This window comes from Geotrypetes seraphini, chromosome 8, assembly GCF_902459505.1.
Source record: "Geotrypetes seraphini chromosome 8, aGeoSer1.1, whole genome shotgun sequence".
NCBI classification, from domain to species: Eukaryota; Metazoa; Chordata; class Amphibia; order Gymnophiona; family Dermophiidae; genus Geotrypetes; species Geotrypetes seraphini.
This window is the reverse complement of record NC_047091.1, coordinates 92,902,487-92,918,540: the sequence shown is the minus strand read 5'-3', so window position 1 is coordinate 92,918,540 and position 16,054 is coordinate 92,902,487. Positions and strand designations below refer to the sequence as shown.

General features: G+C 41.3%; 1 protein-coding gene across 4 annotated transcripts in view; it reads left to right on the top strand.

Moving 5' to 3' along the window:
* Window positions 1–16,054, top strand: part of ADAMTS10 (ADAM metallopeptidase with thrombospondin type 1 motif 10) — a 192,587-nt gene that overhangs the window by 113,598 nt on the left and 62,935 nt on the right. The window lies entirely within an intron of this gene.

Sequence of the window (16,054 nt, the reverse complement as noted above, 5' to 3'; positions counted from 1 at the left end):
TCCATCCACTGTCTCTCTTCTCTCTGCATCTTCCATTTGCTCTGTTACTGTGCTTCTCCCTTTCTCCCCCCTTCCAAATTGGTCTGGCACCCATCTTCTTCCCTCCGCTCCCCCCATAGTCTGGCATCTCTGTCTTCTTCCCTGCCAATGTCTTCTCCCCACTCTCTCTTCCCCATGTGCTTTCATCGTCCTTCTCCCCCCCCCCTCGTCTTCTCCATGTGCTTTCAGCATCCTTCTCCTTCTCTGTCTTCCCCATGTACTTTCAGCGTCCTTCTCCCCCCCTTTGTCTTCCCCATGTGCTTTCAGCGTCCTTCTCCCCCCCTCTGTCTTCCCCATGTGCTTTCAGCGTCCTTATCCCCCCCTCTGTCTTCCCCATGTGCTTTCAGCGTCCTTCTCCCCACTCTGTCTTCCCCATGTGCTTTCAGCGTCCTTCTCCCCCTCTGTCTTCCCCATGTGCTTTCAGCGTCCTTCTCCCCCCTCTCTTTTATCCATTTCCCTTCAGCGTCTTTTCCTCTCCACCCCACCTTTCCTCCCTTTCTCCCTCCCTGCCCCTTACCTTCATGGCACTTTCACCCCCCCCCCCCCCCCAACAGGCCCGGTCCGACAAACCTCCCTGCCCTGTGGCCGGCGACGTCTAAACTGCCAGTCTAAGCAGCCGGAGCGTTGTAGTTGCATATGGCTGCCGTAAAGGTCGTCTCTGATGTAACTTCCAGTTGCGTTAGAGATGACCTTTACGGCAGCCACACGCAACTCCAGCTGCTGAAAGAAGGTAATTTAGACTCGCGGCCACAAAGGTAAGGGGCAGAGAGGGAGAAAGGGAGCTGAATTTTCTGGTCCTGGCCGGCTGTGCACCCCCCTAAGCCTGCACCCGGGGTGGACCTCCCCCCCCCCCCTTGGTACGCCACTGACCACATCACCCCATATTACAAGAAACTTCATTGGCTACCTATCGAGGCCAGAATCTTCAATTTCGGTTGCCTCTGCTTCAAGGCCCTCTTTGGCACTGCCCCCACCTACCTCCTGAAACACTTCACCCCACAGGACAAACTTCGCTCTTCACACAGAACAATACTGTTCACATTTCCTTCTCCCAAAGGATGCAAATACAAAAGATTCCTCAACAGGATATGCTCCTTTCAAGCTGAGCTCTGGAACAACGCCTTAAGTGACCTAATTCTGAACTCACTAAAATAATCACTAAAAACCCACCTATTTGACAAATTTATCTGACCCTTCAACTCTGCTCAGTACCTATCTTACCCTAAACATCTATCTCGCCCTACGTCACCCCGCCAAATAGCTGTCTATCTCCCAAATCTAATAAATGTTACCTCGCTGTTCTTCTTACAGAACATAAGAATTGCCGCTGCTGGGTCAGACCAGTGTTCTATCGTGCCCATCAGTCCACTCACACAGAAGCCCTTAGATCAAAGTCCAGGGCCCTATTTGAGTCTAGCCTTACCTACGTATGTTCTGGTTTAGCAGGAACTTGTCTAACCTTCTCTTGAATCCCTGGAGGGTGTTTTCCCCTATAATAGCCTCTGAAAGAGAGTACCAGATTTCTTACTACTTTCTGGGAGAAGAAGAACTTTCTTATATTTGTACAGAATCTATCCCCTTTTAACTTTAGTGAGTGCCCTCTCATTCTCTCTACTAAGTCTATTCCCTTTATTATCTTGAACTAAAAAGGTTTGACGGGATATAAATAAAGCTATTATTATTATTATCAGAGGGTATTATTACAAACAGAGGGTAGGGTTAAATGGACATTTTTCTCAATGGAGAAGAGTAAATAGTGGATTGCTACAGGGATCTGTACTGGGACCTGTGCTACTCAGCTTATTTGTTCTGGTCTCCTTATCTCAAGAAAGATATAGCTGCACTAGAAAAGGTTCAAAAAAGAGCGACCAAGATGATAAAGGGGATTGAACTCCTCTCATATGAGGAAAGATTACAAAGGTTAGGGCTCTTCAGCTTGGAAAAGAGATGGTTGAGAGGAGATATGATTGAAGTCTACAAAATCCTGAGTGGAGTAGAATGGGTATAAGTGGATCGATTTTTCACTCCATCAAAAATTACAAAGACTAGGGGGACACTTGATGAAGTTACAGAGTAACACTTTTAAAACCAATAGTTAAGCTTTAGAATGCATTGCCAAAGAATGTGATAACAGCAGTTAATGTAACTGGTTTAAAAAAAAGGTTTGGCAAATTTCTGGAAGAAAAGTCCATAGTCTGCTATTGAGACAGATATGGGGGAAGCCACTGCATGCTCTAGATCAATAGCATGGAATTCATTGCTACTATTTGGGTTTTTTGCCAGGTACTTGTGACCTGGATTGGCCACTGTGAAGATGGGATACTGGGCTAGATGGACCATTGGTCTGACCCAGTAAGGCTATGCTTAGAGTTATCAGGTTTTTGTCTGGACCTGCCCCATTCTGCCTCCTGTCCTGCCCCATTCTGCCTCCTGTCCTACCCCATTCTGCCTTTAGCCCCATTTCATTCCGCCTCTAGCCTCACCCCCCGCAAAGCCTTGTCTTTGTTTTCCAACCTCCGGGCCGTGTCTGGAGGGTCTCCGAGCATGCACAGATGCATGTGATGTCATCTGCTCAGAGGCCCTCCAGACGCTACCGGGAGGTTGGGGTTTTCCAAAACCCGGACAAGCTACTGGATTTTGGAAAGTTTATCCAGGCACTCAGACAGTCCTCTAAAAAGAGGACATGTCTGGGTTTTCTCTAGCTATTCTTATGTTCTTATGTGCAAGGACAGTCTAGTTTTTATGCTTTGCATGTGTTGTGCTCCTTTGTGACTTATAAAGTTTTAGAGCACACAACCTCTCAAGAATGCAAGATATTGTTAAAGTGCTATGCTCAGCATTCCCAGGCCCCTAGAATTCATCAGAGCTCTGCAGGAATTTGCCTGCTGGGTTTTTTTTTTCTTGGGGGGGGGTCAAACTCCTTCCAAGCATTATTAACTTTTTTGATTCCTGGTAGACGCCAAGGGATGGGCAGGAGAGGGGATCACACGGGGGTCACAAACTAAAAGGGAGCTGAGAAATCATGCAATTTGGAAAAGCAACGTAAAATTGTTCCAGAACAATTCTAATTAGCTCATGAGATGGAAATGAACACAAAGAGCAAGCATGACCTGCTTAATACCACAATATATGTATCTTGTGGGATGGGGGAGAGGGAGTCTGTTAATTTTGGCATCAATGAAATACAAACAAGGAGCGGTGGAGCCCGTTTCAATTGTAGAAAATGTGCAGAATTAAAAGGGAGGCTACTAAGTGTATCTCATCTGTTTCCCCCACTTCACAAACTCCCCCTCTTCCCTCATTCTTCGGATTTGCTCAAGGTCAGTTACATTCAGATACACTAGTATTTCCCTTTCCCTGGAGAGCTTACAATCTCAGTTTGTACCTTCAGCAATGAAGGGTTGAGTGACTTGCCTAAGATCACAAAGAGAAGCAGCAAGATTTGACCTATATTTCCTTGGTTGTCCTCCAGAGCTCTGATCTTTAAGGCAATATTCCACTTATGACTATAAACTGGCACTTTTAGTGGTAGCTCAAGGAGTCCTGGAAAAGCCACTGCTTGTCTCTTGGAGCAGTGGTGTAGCCACAGGGGAAGGAGGGCCTGATTTAGGCCTCGCTAATACTGATATGCTGTCTTCTGTACTAGTTTGTCTGGCGGGGGTCTCCAAGCCCCACCAGAAGAAGCCCTCCAGCAGCCGATGCTTGTTTTCCTGAATCATCTCACTGCGTACCCTGCCCCCTACCATCCCTTGTGTACATGCTTGGTTTTAGTGAAATCGAGCATGCCTGACAAAGGCTCGTCTCTTGAATATGCATGAAAACTGAACTTGTGCAGAGGATGCACCTCCCTCTCGTATGCTCAGCTTCACTAATACCAAACATTATGGGGAGGGGCACACTACGTGTGATAGGCAGCTTGTCCTTAGGCCACAACTGGGTGGCTGTGATGCTTGAGAGGAAGGAGAAAATCATGGAAAACTCTGGCATAAAGGAAAATACACTTATAAAAGTCCTTGTATGATACAGGTGAAGCACATTAAGTCCTTTGGATACTCTAAAGGTGAAGAAACCGGACCTCAAAGAAGGAAAATCCCCTTTTTCTCCCTCCTGCACTAATAAATCAGTATATTAACCATTTAAAAGACATTTCTTACTACATTTGCCAGCTGGCATATACTGATTGGGAAATACCCTACTTAGCTAACTGCTGGGCTAAGCGAAACTTATAAGAAGGAACAAACAAGCAAGTAAGACGTAACTCAGTTGCATGGCAATAGGGCCTCACGCCTGCCAGGATATTATGAAAGGATGACCACATCCTGGTCAAGAATGGAATTCTAAAGAAAATTATTTAGCAAGTGTATCTTGTGATAAAGGCAGGGCTTGGAATTGCTGACGTGGTAGGATTAAAAGGACATATGCGGGAAAAGGATAGGTTTTCTGGTAAACAGGACATGCATATGGTATGACACAGATATTATGAACCAATTAATGAATTAACAAATGTAATGACGTGTAAGAAATAACCAATAAAGATTTATCATGTGATTTAGACCAACATGGTGCTGGCCACCAAGAAATGTATAAAAACAGGCATGTAAGAGGAAGTAGGTAGAACAGACATCAGAGGATCCTCAAGCCTGAAGATCACATTCTGTTACTCTATATGCTGAATGATTTATTCTTGTAAGCTGTTACTAATTTGTTAATAAATATACTTATTGATTGATACCAGTATATAGAGTGTGAGGTCTCTATCTCGGGGTAGGCCTAGACAGCTGGCCGATCTCATGCTCCTCCTCCTCACCCTTTTCTTCACCCTCCAGGGCAAGTATGTTGCTCCAGGGGTCCTCATCCTGCTGGATGTCTGCTTTTGGTTCCTGGAGTGGCACTTCGCAGGTTCCGGGGTCTACATTCACCATCTCATCTGAGTAGGGTTGCCATATTTGTTAAGCCAAAAAAGAGGATACCTGATCCCACCCATGCCCCACCTCACCCCACCCACAATACCCTACCCTGCCTCTGTTTCCCACTAGTCTCTCCCTTAAACTGCCCCAGCCCCCCAACGCAGCCTTTCTCTCTTTCTCTTCAGACCCCACCTGAGCTCTTCAGCCTCCCACCTGAGTCTCTCCTGCCGCCAGTACCTTCTCTGGAACTGCAGTTTCAAAACTTTGGGCAGTCCCTCTATAGGTTGACCTTGTATACTGTCAATATTTTGTTTTCTATGTGCAGTATATCAAATAAAATTGAACATTGAATAGGTAACGTTTATTTGAAAGGTATTTGGCAGTTCAAAAAGGTTACTATAATAAATTTAAGGATGTGTGGGGGCCACTTTTAAATTATTATAATGAATAATTTACACTTTTCCCAATTTTAATTCTTACATGTGGATCGGGGGGGTTGATTTCTATTAATAATATATATGAATGATAAGATATTATATTCATGTGGTATATTTTTTTTGTTGTATATGGAAGTGGGAGGGGGTGGGGGTTATATCTTTTTGTTGTATGATATGGTAGATTTTCAAGTGATATTGTATTCTAATTGTTTGATATTTACTGTACACTTGTGAATTATAAAATGAATAAAGAATTTAAAAAAAAAAAAGAAAGGTATTTGCTTAACTGCTTTTAGTCACATGACAACAAGGTGATTTTCAATAAACAAAAAAAAACTGAAGAAAGAAAGCAAATACTAGAGAGAAAAAGACAGAGAGTGAGTCCTACTGCCTATAAAGAGCCATGACTTGACTGCAATTGTAAACTTCCTCATTGAAGTCTCAGCACAAAGGTCAGGCAGGAGCTTGTTCCACTCTGTTGGAGCTAACATTATACTTGTGACTCAGTATTTACAATCTAGGCAAGCTATAGAAAGAGGGGGAACATGCCAAAAAGAAGGAAAAACACTTGGATCATTACCTTGATAGAACTGTGGAGAATGAAGATGTTATAATCACTTGGGAAGGTCCCATTCCCACTGATAAAATCCTTGATGTAAGACAAAAATAAAACCTGTATCTTGCAATGTAGTCCTCACCAAGAATGGCAGCGTTGATACAAAGTAACTATTCTGTATAAGATCATCAAATATCAACAAATCCAATCAGACCAGGAAATGTCATGGAAATGTAGAGAAATTATCCTAATTATATTGGGTGCCACTGGCCTATTAAGATGAATTTGCAAGCGCATCTATGTTGCCTATGGTGGTTATTTTAGAAGCTCTATTGTTATTTTGGATTGTCTGACAACTGGCTTTTAGACATCCATATAGCGTGGACGTCCACATCTAAATTTTGAAAAAGAATGATATGGATGTCTAAAGCAGCACTTGCAATACATTTGAGAAAGTAATATCTTCTCCAACATACTCTAAATATAGCAGTCATGGGATGCACACAGAATCTTTTCTTTTCAGGCGGCCACACTGAATACATGGCTTGCCAAAATTGCGTTAGAAGCTTTCTCTTATCTTGATTTTAGAAAACAGATAAAAACTCAGTTATTCAATAGACTGGCAACCTAATGTATCTTATTACTTACTTATAATTTTTATCTCCTTTTAAATTGTTTGTATCTTCCCACTGTAAGCTTTAACTTTGCCAAAATTTTGGATGATTTCAATTTTACATTAAATTACATTACATTAGTGACTTCTATTCAGTTCAAGGCAGATTACAAAAGAAGGTAACTGGACATTTCCAGGAAAATTACAGTTTAGGGCACTGTTTACATAATTGGGTTTATGAAGGGAAAATTACAAGAGTGGAGGAGGCTTTGAGAAGGAATTTACGAGGGGGGGGAAGAATAAGGGGAAGTGTTTTGGTATCTAGATAAATTTTTTGAATAGCAGGGTTTTGATTTCTTTTCAAAATGATTTGAAGTCAATCGTAGTCAGCAAATTGGAGATGTGGTGGTCAAGTTTCGCTGCTTGCGTCGCTAGTAGGTTGTCATATATCTTCTTGCGCTGAGTACTTTTGAATGGTGGGTAGGTAAATGGGGTCTGTGTTCTCCTTTGTCTAGTTATATTGTTCCAGTTTAGGTGATTAGATATGTGGAGGCAGTGCCATTTATTACTTTGAATAATAGACAGTACAGTTTGAAATGAATTTGCGCTTGTATAGGTAGCCAGTAAGAGTCAAGATATGCAGTGGTGATGTGGTCATATTTGCTTAGTGAATAGATCAGTCTGAGGGCTGTGTTTTGTACAGTCTGTAGTTGTTTTATCATGTTTGCGGGACATGGTAGGTAGAGGATGTTGCAATAGTCCACTAGACCTAGGACTAGGGATTGGACTATGAGCCTATATTGCTCTTTGTCGAAGAATTTTCTTATTTTTCACAGATTGCGCATGATTAAAAAGGCTTTCTGGGTGGTCTTGTTGATTTGGACATGAATGGTGCAGCATCTATTTATCATCACTCCTAGGAGTTTAAGAGTAGACTGTATAGGGTATTTGGTGGCGTTTACTTCTAATTCTGTAATGGATGGGGTTTTGTCCTTTTCAAGCAGTAAAAATTTTGTTTTGTCCGAGTTCAGCTTCAATTTGTGGTCAGTCATCCATTTTTCCACTGCTTCTAGTATTTTTTTACAGTTTTTCTGTTGAAGTGGGGGTTGGTGAGTCGAAGGGGATGAGAATGGTGATGTCTGCGTAACTGAATGATGTTACATCTAGGTTATTTAGAGTGGATCCAAGGGAGGCTATAAAGAGGTTGAAGAGCATTGGCGACAGTGATGACCCTTGTGGTACTCTACAGGGGTTTGACCAGGGGTCTGATTTAATATCGTTTGTCTTTACTCTGTATGATCTTGATTTAAGGAATCCTTGGAACCAGGTGTATACTCTGCCTGAGATCCCTATGGCTTCTAGTATCTGTAGTAGTATGGAGTGGTCTAACAAGTCAAATGCAGCAGAGAGATAAAGTTGAATTATCAATATCCTTCTGCCTTTGCTAAGGAGCTGTTGGGTTGTGTCTAGGAGAGTTACTAGTAGTGTCTCCGTGCTATGGTTGGTTCTGAACCCTGATTGTGAAGGGTGAAGTAGGTTGTGGTCATCCAGGTAGTTTGTGAGGTATTATGCAACTAATCCTTCTATTAGTTTAATGTATATTGGTATTGAGGCGTTAGATCTGTAGTTGGAGGGGATATCTATTGGGCCTTTATGGTCTTTCAAAATAGGGGTGATTATGATCTCGCCTAGATCCAATGGGAATTGACGTTCCGTAAGCGTGGTTTGTACCCATTGCATGAGGGGAGCTCTAAATTTGGGGGAGGCATTTGCTATCAGATAAGTGGGACAGTTGTTCAGGTCGCATGATGCTTGGCTGTATTTTTTATAAAGTCGATTCATATCAGGCCATTGTACTGATGGGAAGTCGGTCCAAGTCCTGTCTGCTGCAATGGCTTCTCCTGTTGCAGGATATATTTTTATCTTGTCGAGGTGGCTTGGAGTGTTGTTGAAGGTGGTCCTGATTGAAGTGATCTTGTTTTTAAATTTTAAATATCTATTTGTACAGTATGTATAATGATTAATTGATGTGAACTGCCTAGAACTCCCGGGTATGGCGGTATATAAAAATAAACTATTATTATTATTATTAAATCCACAGAACAAGATAAATAAAATGTACTAGAAAACTAAATACTTTTATCCCCTACTGCAAATGAAGAATAATGCTCTAATGATAAATTGTGGAGGAGAAAAAGACCTCACCTATATTGAAATGCTTATCATAACAGCACAAAGCTGAACAAAGAGTAAGCCCTCAGTTCATCATCAGTCAAAAAAAAAACAACCAAAACCTCCCCCCAAATTAAGTCTGTAAATTAAGCAGTAATAAGATGTGCTGATAATTATTTTTACCTCCTGATGATGCAAATGTGAAACGGGGTAACAGTGAGTAGAGCTGTATTGTGGAGAAATTGACTTTTTTTTTGGTAAATATTTTATTAATTTTTCAAAAAGACTTAACAATGGAATATATATTTAACAATCAGAAAATAAAACACAAAACACAGTTTCATCTTATAAATATATACATACAGTATTTTTATCCCACTCACCCTTCCACTAAATAACCAATAAATCAATCAATAGTGAACACATATTTAAAATTTTCAACAACTAACTTATATAATACTAAAGTATTCCCTCCCTCCCCCCCACCCTGGATGTGAATAAAAGTATACCAAATTAAAGAAACAAGCCAATTATACTGCATTCATAAAAGATGTCAATGGCTCCCAAACCAATTTAAACATATGATCATGTCCTAATAAATTCGCATACATTTTCTCATACTTATATGTGGAACATAAATTTACCCACCAAAAAGAGAAATTAAGACAATCATGATTTTTCCAGTTAAATGTTATCATCTGTACAGCAATCCCAGTCATGACTAAAAAAAGACAACTTTTATAAATTAGAAGAGCTTCTGTTCCAGCTGAGGAGGGAAACGTCCGAGTAGATAAGTACTTTGTATTTTAAGCGTCATTTGGATTTACCATTGTGTTCTGTGAACTTTACAGATTCTTTTTTGTGTTTAAATCTTTATTGATTTTCAAACTTTGATAGTGCAATACAATTGGTAAATCATAAACACTGCATAAAACGCAGTAATAACTATACAATTATTACATTAAACAATCATTTACTCCCATCCTCATGTTAATTATTAATACAACTAGTATTTTAGCTCGTTACATTAACGGGTGCTAGAATATATGTCTGTCTGTCTTTCTTTATTTCTGTCTCTCTGTCCCTCCCGCTGTCTTTGTTTCTGTCTGTCTCTCTCCCTGGCCCCCTTTGTCTGTCTGTCTTTCTGTGTCTCTCCCTGCCCCTGTGTCTTTCTTCTTTTCTTTCTGTCTCCCTTTCTCCCGCTGTCTGTCTTTCTTCCCCCCCCCCCCCCAACTTCCCTGTGCAGCAGCCACAGCAGCATACCCTCCCCCTCCATGTCCCTGTGCAGCAGCATTTCCCCCCACCCTACTTCCCTGTACAGCAGCATTTCGATCCCCCCCCCCCCCACTTCCCTTCCCACCCCACAGCAACACCTGCAGGGCACGCAGAGCTAACACAACCTGGAGGTGCCCGTGTACTGGACAGCCCTAGCTCAATCAGGACTCATCTTACCATGGAAGTATGCCAACAGTCTAAATTTTTACAGATGCTCAAAAAAAACTGTGGTCATTGCTGAATGCATCCTGCTATATGATCGTTGCTCATAAAAATTCCAAGATATTACTGAATTTGCAAAGTGATTTCACTTTTTATCTAGGCAAAAAGAAAACAAAACTATTTTGCTCTCTCATAGGTCTAGTTCCCTCCCCCCACACCACTTCCCTGTGCAGCAGCAGCGTTTCCCCTACCCCCCGCCCCCCCTTCCCTTCCCGCGGTCCCAACAAACCTGCCTCCAGCAGCGTGTGCAGCACTCTATACATGCTGCTTCGGGGCCTTCTACTGCCCTTATTTACTCTGGCACGTCCCTGATGACATCATCAGAGACGCGGCAGAGCAAATCAGGGCAGTAGAAGGCCCCGAAGCAGCGTGTGTAGAGTGCTGCACACGCTGCTGGAATCACAGGTTTGGAGTTGGGACCACGGCATCCCTTTGCGGCTGGAGTGTTTTGGCACTACCCTTCCTGCCCCGCGAGGTGTCGCCGCGGCTCCTCTTGATCCCCGCCAGCGACGGAAGCCTTCTCTGACCCTGGTGCGGCTTATGAGAGGAACCGACATGGAGAGCAGGGAGTCCAGTGCTGGCGGCCAGTCCTGCCGGCGAGTGTAGGTTGGTACTGGGAAGAAGGCTGGGGACACGCGCATGCGCACTCCTGCAGCCACAGACCTACAGATCATGGAAGCACGCAGATAGGAGTGCGCATGCGCAGCTAGAGTTTTATTATATAGGATAATACATATGATGTGATTTCAATATTATAATTAAATAATTTAACTCCTCAACGTACATTTCCCTCCCCCCACCCACCCACCCTCCCTGGATGTGTAAAGAAATCTAATGAAAAGGGGAGAAATATGACCCTTACTGTAATGCAACAAAAATAGTCAATGGACTCCATACATCATTAAAGGACTTACTAGTCCCCAAATGTTCCGCCATCATTCTTTCATACTTATATGTGGTACACACATTTACCCACCAAAAAGTATAGAGATTTTTTTTTGATGCTATGGATATCTTTTTTCCCTGGACTTTCTGGACATATACTCTACTTGAGATCAGTGACTGTTTTCTCCTCAACGCTGCTCCTTGTGACCCTGGGCAAGTCACTTAATTCCCCCCCCCCCCATTGCCCCCAGGTACATTAGATAGATTGTGAGCATGCCAAGGCAGGTAGGGAAAAATGCTTGAGTACCTGAATAAATTCTGCGCTCCCCTGGGATAATGGGATAAAAAGTTGTATGAATAAATAAATAAACTCGCCATTAACTTTTTCTTACTGCTTTGCATCTCATTTTTTGCAAATGGATACTTACTTGGAGGATTTTCCTTTTTGTGCTTTCCTGTTGTTGAATGGGAAATAACTACTCTCTATTTGTGAGGGAGTTTTTTTTATGACTGATGATGAACCGAGGGCTTACTCTTTGTTCAGCTTTGTGCTGTTCTGATAAGCACCTCGTTATAGATAAGGTCGTTTTCTCCTCCATAATTTATCATTTATCATTATTCTCCATTCTCAGCAGTAGGGGATAAAAGTATTTAGTTTTCGAATGCACACAACTAACCCTTGTAGGGGCTACCTCAAAAGAGTAATCGGTAGATAAGAAGTCATAGGTAAATGACTGAAAGCACCTTCAGCCAAATCATGTCATCTAAGATTAACATCCCTAACTGATCTAATTTTTTCTTTAGTAAAACTCTTCCTCTGCCCTCATGAGGTCCATATTAGAGATAGAGAGACATTTTGCAACTTGGATGCTATGAGTAAGATAAAGCAGTTGCAGCTGGAAAGTAATTTGAAAGGTGATAATCCTACTCATGGTGTATTGAAACCAATGAGAAATTTCAAGACTTTCATCTGGCTCGAAAAAGATGGGCTGTGGTAATGACTATAAGATGTAGTATGTTGGGGTACCCTCTTGTGCCCATTGTGCACTTTTCTATCTCTTGCACAAACAGACTCACTGTTCCCACTGGTTTTCTACATCATATCTGCTCTCACTGAATCTATGTGCTTTGAGGTTCCCCAGATAGCCTCTTTGATGTCATAATCACTTACAGACTTTCATATCATGCCAGCTAAAGGCAAGTTTAGCTGCCAAGAACTGATTAAATAAGGCCAAGAGAGGTGAATCCCATCTGGTATTTCAGGACCCAACTTCCCAGTCAGAATTAAGAACATAAGATATGCCAAGCTGGATAATACCAAAGATCCATCAAGTTCAACTTCTCTTCTCCGACAGTGACTGATCCTAAAGAGTAGATTCATCCCTTGTTGTTCGCTCCCAGTAATAAGCAGTAGCTTTCCCAAGTCTATTTAGTTAATTATGGTCTTATATTCTAAGAACATATCTAAATCAATAGGTGCCAACATTTCAAAATGATTGGGATTATCATACACAATACAAATTATCCCTCCTTAGACACAGTAAAGGAGTTTGATCAATATTGGAGGTGCTGAGAACCTACTGGCACCTTCAGAACTGACTCCTATGACCCTTTGTAAACTCAGCAACTAATCCTCTATCAATAAATTCAATAGCATTTTATGAAAAAAAAAGATAATTTTACCATCATATGAGTAGGCACATAGCCAGAGAAAAGGTACATAGTCAGGGAAAAGTCTTGACATAAAGTATACAAATAATTTTCCCCAGAGGACAGAAGGTGACAAATCCTTTAGCACAGCTGACTCTAATTTTTTAATTCAGAGTGCATGAATTTTCTGTATATACTGAAAGAGAATGGTAGATACATGGAATAGTCTCCCGGTAGAGGTGGTGGAGACAAAGACTGTCCCCCTCTTCTACAAAGCCGCGCAGCAATAGCCCCAAAGCCCTTTAAATCTCTATGGGCTTCAGGGCTTTGTAGAAGAGGGGGGGTGTCTGAGCTCAAGAAGGTGTGAGATAAACACATGAGATATCTTTGGGAGAGGAGATAGTGAATGCTGTGGATGGGCAGACTGAGTGGGCCATTTGGCCTTTTTCTGCCTTCATGTTTCTAGGAGATCCAGGGTGAGGGAAAGAGATGGAAAGCTGCCGGTAGACCATAAAAAAAGAGTAAACTTGAAGAGTAGGTACAGTAGTAAGAATCAGTTAAATCTGGAGATAGAGGTAGGAAAATAAATTGAAGAAAGCCAAAAGGAAAAGGAGAGAAAAATCCTGGCAGGAGATTTAAGACGGAGAAAAGCAGAAACCAGAGAAATAAATGGCCAGAAAACAAAGGTAAACACCAGAATTTTATTTTTAATTCAGGATAAAGTAGTGTGGTACCCATGTTTATAAAGGTTAATAAATATAAATAGAATTAAGATGATATATTTTAATTGAACTAATTTTAATACATTTTTGACCAACTGTCAGAGACCAAGACAGCTTACTGTCTTGACATGGGGAAGGAGGTGTTGACCTCTGAGAGCTAACTGAAGAATGTTTTAAGTCCTTTCAATAAAATATCATCTTTCCATTTTTTTTTTATATTTCTAATTCTTAATTTGTAATGTATAGTGTGTATAAAACCATTGGGGTAATATACTGGAAAATATTTGCTCACATCAACTCAGTCCTTTGCTTGCAAAAAACAATTTTTGCTGACATGAACTTGGACCTTACAGGGAACATCGGGCTGCACTCTTCCACTCTTTGGGTGCGGGCAGTGTAAGTGAAGTAAATATGCTGCCTTTGGCAGCCCTGGAAGCTTTCCCTTTGCCACAGCGTCCTGTCCCTGCATAGGCAGTAAGCTGCAGCAGAGGGAAAGCCTCATGGGCCACCAAATGCCATGGAAACAGAGTTAAGAGCATAGACAGAAGGAAGTGCAACCTGAGACTGGGAAAAGATGATTATAAAAGTAAAAATCATCAGACAACAAAGGTAGAAAAAATGATTTTATGTTTAATATAGTGATTGAAATATGTCAGTTTTGAGAATTTACATCTGCAGTCTATATTTTGCATTTTTCAGGAAGACATGCATTTGTTTCTATTTCTCTGGTGTTGCACTGCATGCAAAATCTGGCATCTTAGGGTTTTGTTTGTGTATATTAGGACTTTTAGTTTGTGGTCCTGTATTTACGTGGAGGGGCATAATAAAAAAAAAGTCTAAGTCCCCTTTTGGCCTAAGGCCTTAAACGTTGAAAGTAGAAGCAGGGAAAATGTCCATTATCAAAAAGCACATCCAAAAGGAGGTGTTTTTTTTTATAATGGCCTGCCTCTACGTTCAGCTGTTTAAACGCCCAGACCACCACTACATCTACAATTACTTTACTACATATAATAAACCCCAAAAAAGCCTAAGTCCCAAATGCTCAAAACAAGGGTTTTTAGGCAAAGGAGGAGCCAGTTCTGTAACTGATGTCTGTCAAAAAGAACACCGGTTACAGAATTCCCCCCCCCCCCTTACAACGATGGGGCACCAATGTGGCCTGGTAGGAGTTGGCTAGTATTGGTATAAAAGAAAGCAATACAGTCTTATATCTAGGCAAATATGGTTCATTTAGATGATGGTAATCTGGGATTGTTTGTGTTGAAATGACAAAAAGTTAGGAACAACATATTGTATGAATGTTTGTGATGTCTCATAAATTATAAAGTAAGGAATACTAACAGCCAAGTATGTGCAAAGTTTCTTAAGCTGGATTGTTATGAAGTTCTGGAAAGAAAGAGGGAAGTAATATAAATTGATTAAGATGAAAATTGTGTAAGAATTTAGGGTGCCTAAGGCAAACCACTCTATTATGGAAGAACTGGATATATGGTGGATAGGTTAAAAGTGCTTGAAACTCACTTAGTCACCTGGCTGATATGATAGCAATGAGAAATACAGTTTTATTGGTAAGATGTTTGAATTAAGCTAGGACAAGTGGCCTGAAGGGTTCTTTCATGAGTGGATCAAGGACTATATTTAGATCCCATAATAGAGGAGGATAAATGTTTGATAGTCCTCTCATAAATTATGTAACTAGGGGTGACTGACTTTCTATCCAATTGTGGTAGGCTCCAAACAATGAAAAGTATAATCATACTATCTGAAACAGGTTCAGAAGGTAGATGAGCGATTGAGGTACTAAGCAACTGATAGAGTCCTGTCTGTTAGATAGGGCTCAGTGAGTAAAATAAGACCAGTTTATTTGATAGGACTTCTAGTCAAAGATCTTTGGACTGCCAAGAAGATGTTTTTATACCATGAGATAATAGGAGACAGTCTACAAGGCTCTGCTCAGACTCCAGGCTGTGGAGACACTGGGAAGACTGGGATGAAGTAGTTGGCCTTGCTGCTACAACAACAGAGTAGGATAGTGGCCCGGTGATATATGCTGGTCTAGCTGCATGGCAAGGAGCCAGGGGGACTATGTCTGCCTCGACCAGAATGGTGCTATTAAAATAATTTGAATTGAGTCTCAACATATTTTCTAGAGAAATCTGGTTATGAGTGTAAAAGGAGGGAGAGCGTAGAGAAGAATCCCCTGCCATGAGATAGTGAGTCATCCTTGGCTATGCTTGCACCATTGGGACAAAGAGAGCAGTACTTAGTACATTTGGATTTTCTGGAGCAGCAAAAAAGTCATTCTCGCTTCTGCCATCTTCCTCTTTGTTTTCCTTCTGTTCCCTCCTCTTTTTTTCTTTTCTTGCTCTCTTCCTCTGCTTTTTTTTTTTGCCTAACTCTTCTGTCTGCCTGTCTTTTTACCTCTATATGCCTCTTCTTATCTCAATTTTAGAAAACAGATTAAAACTCAACTTTTCAACAGACCAAATCCTTAACGTTCTCCATCATTATCCCTTCCCATTCTTTAAGATTGTTGCTCCCCCCTATTGGCTTGTATGTTTGTTTTTTTCCTTCAC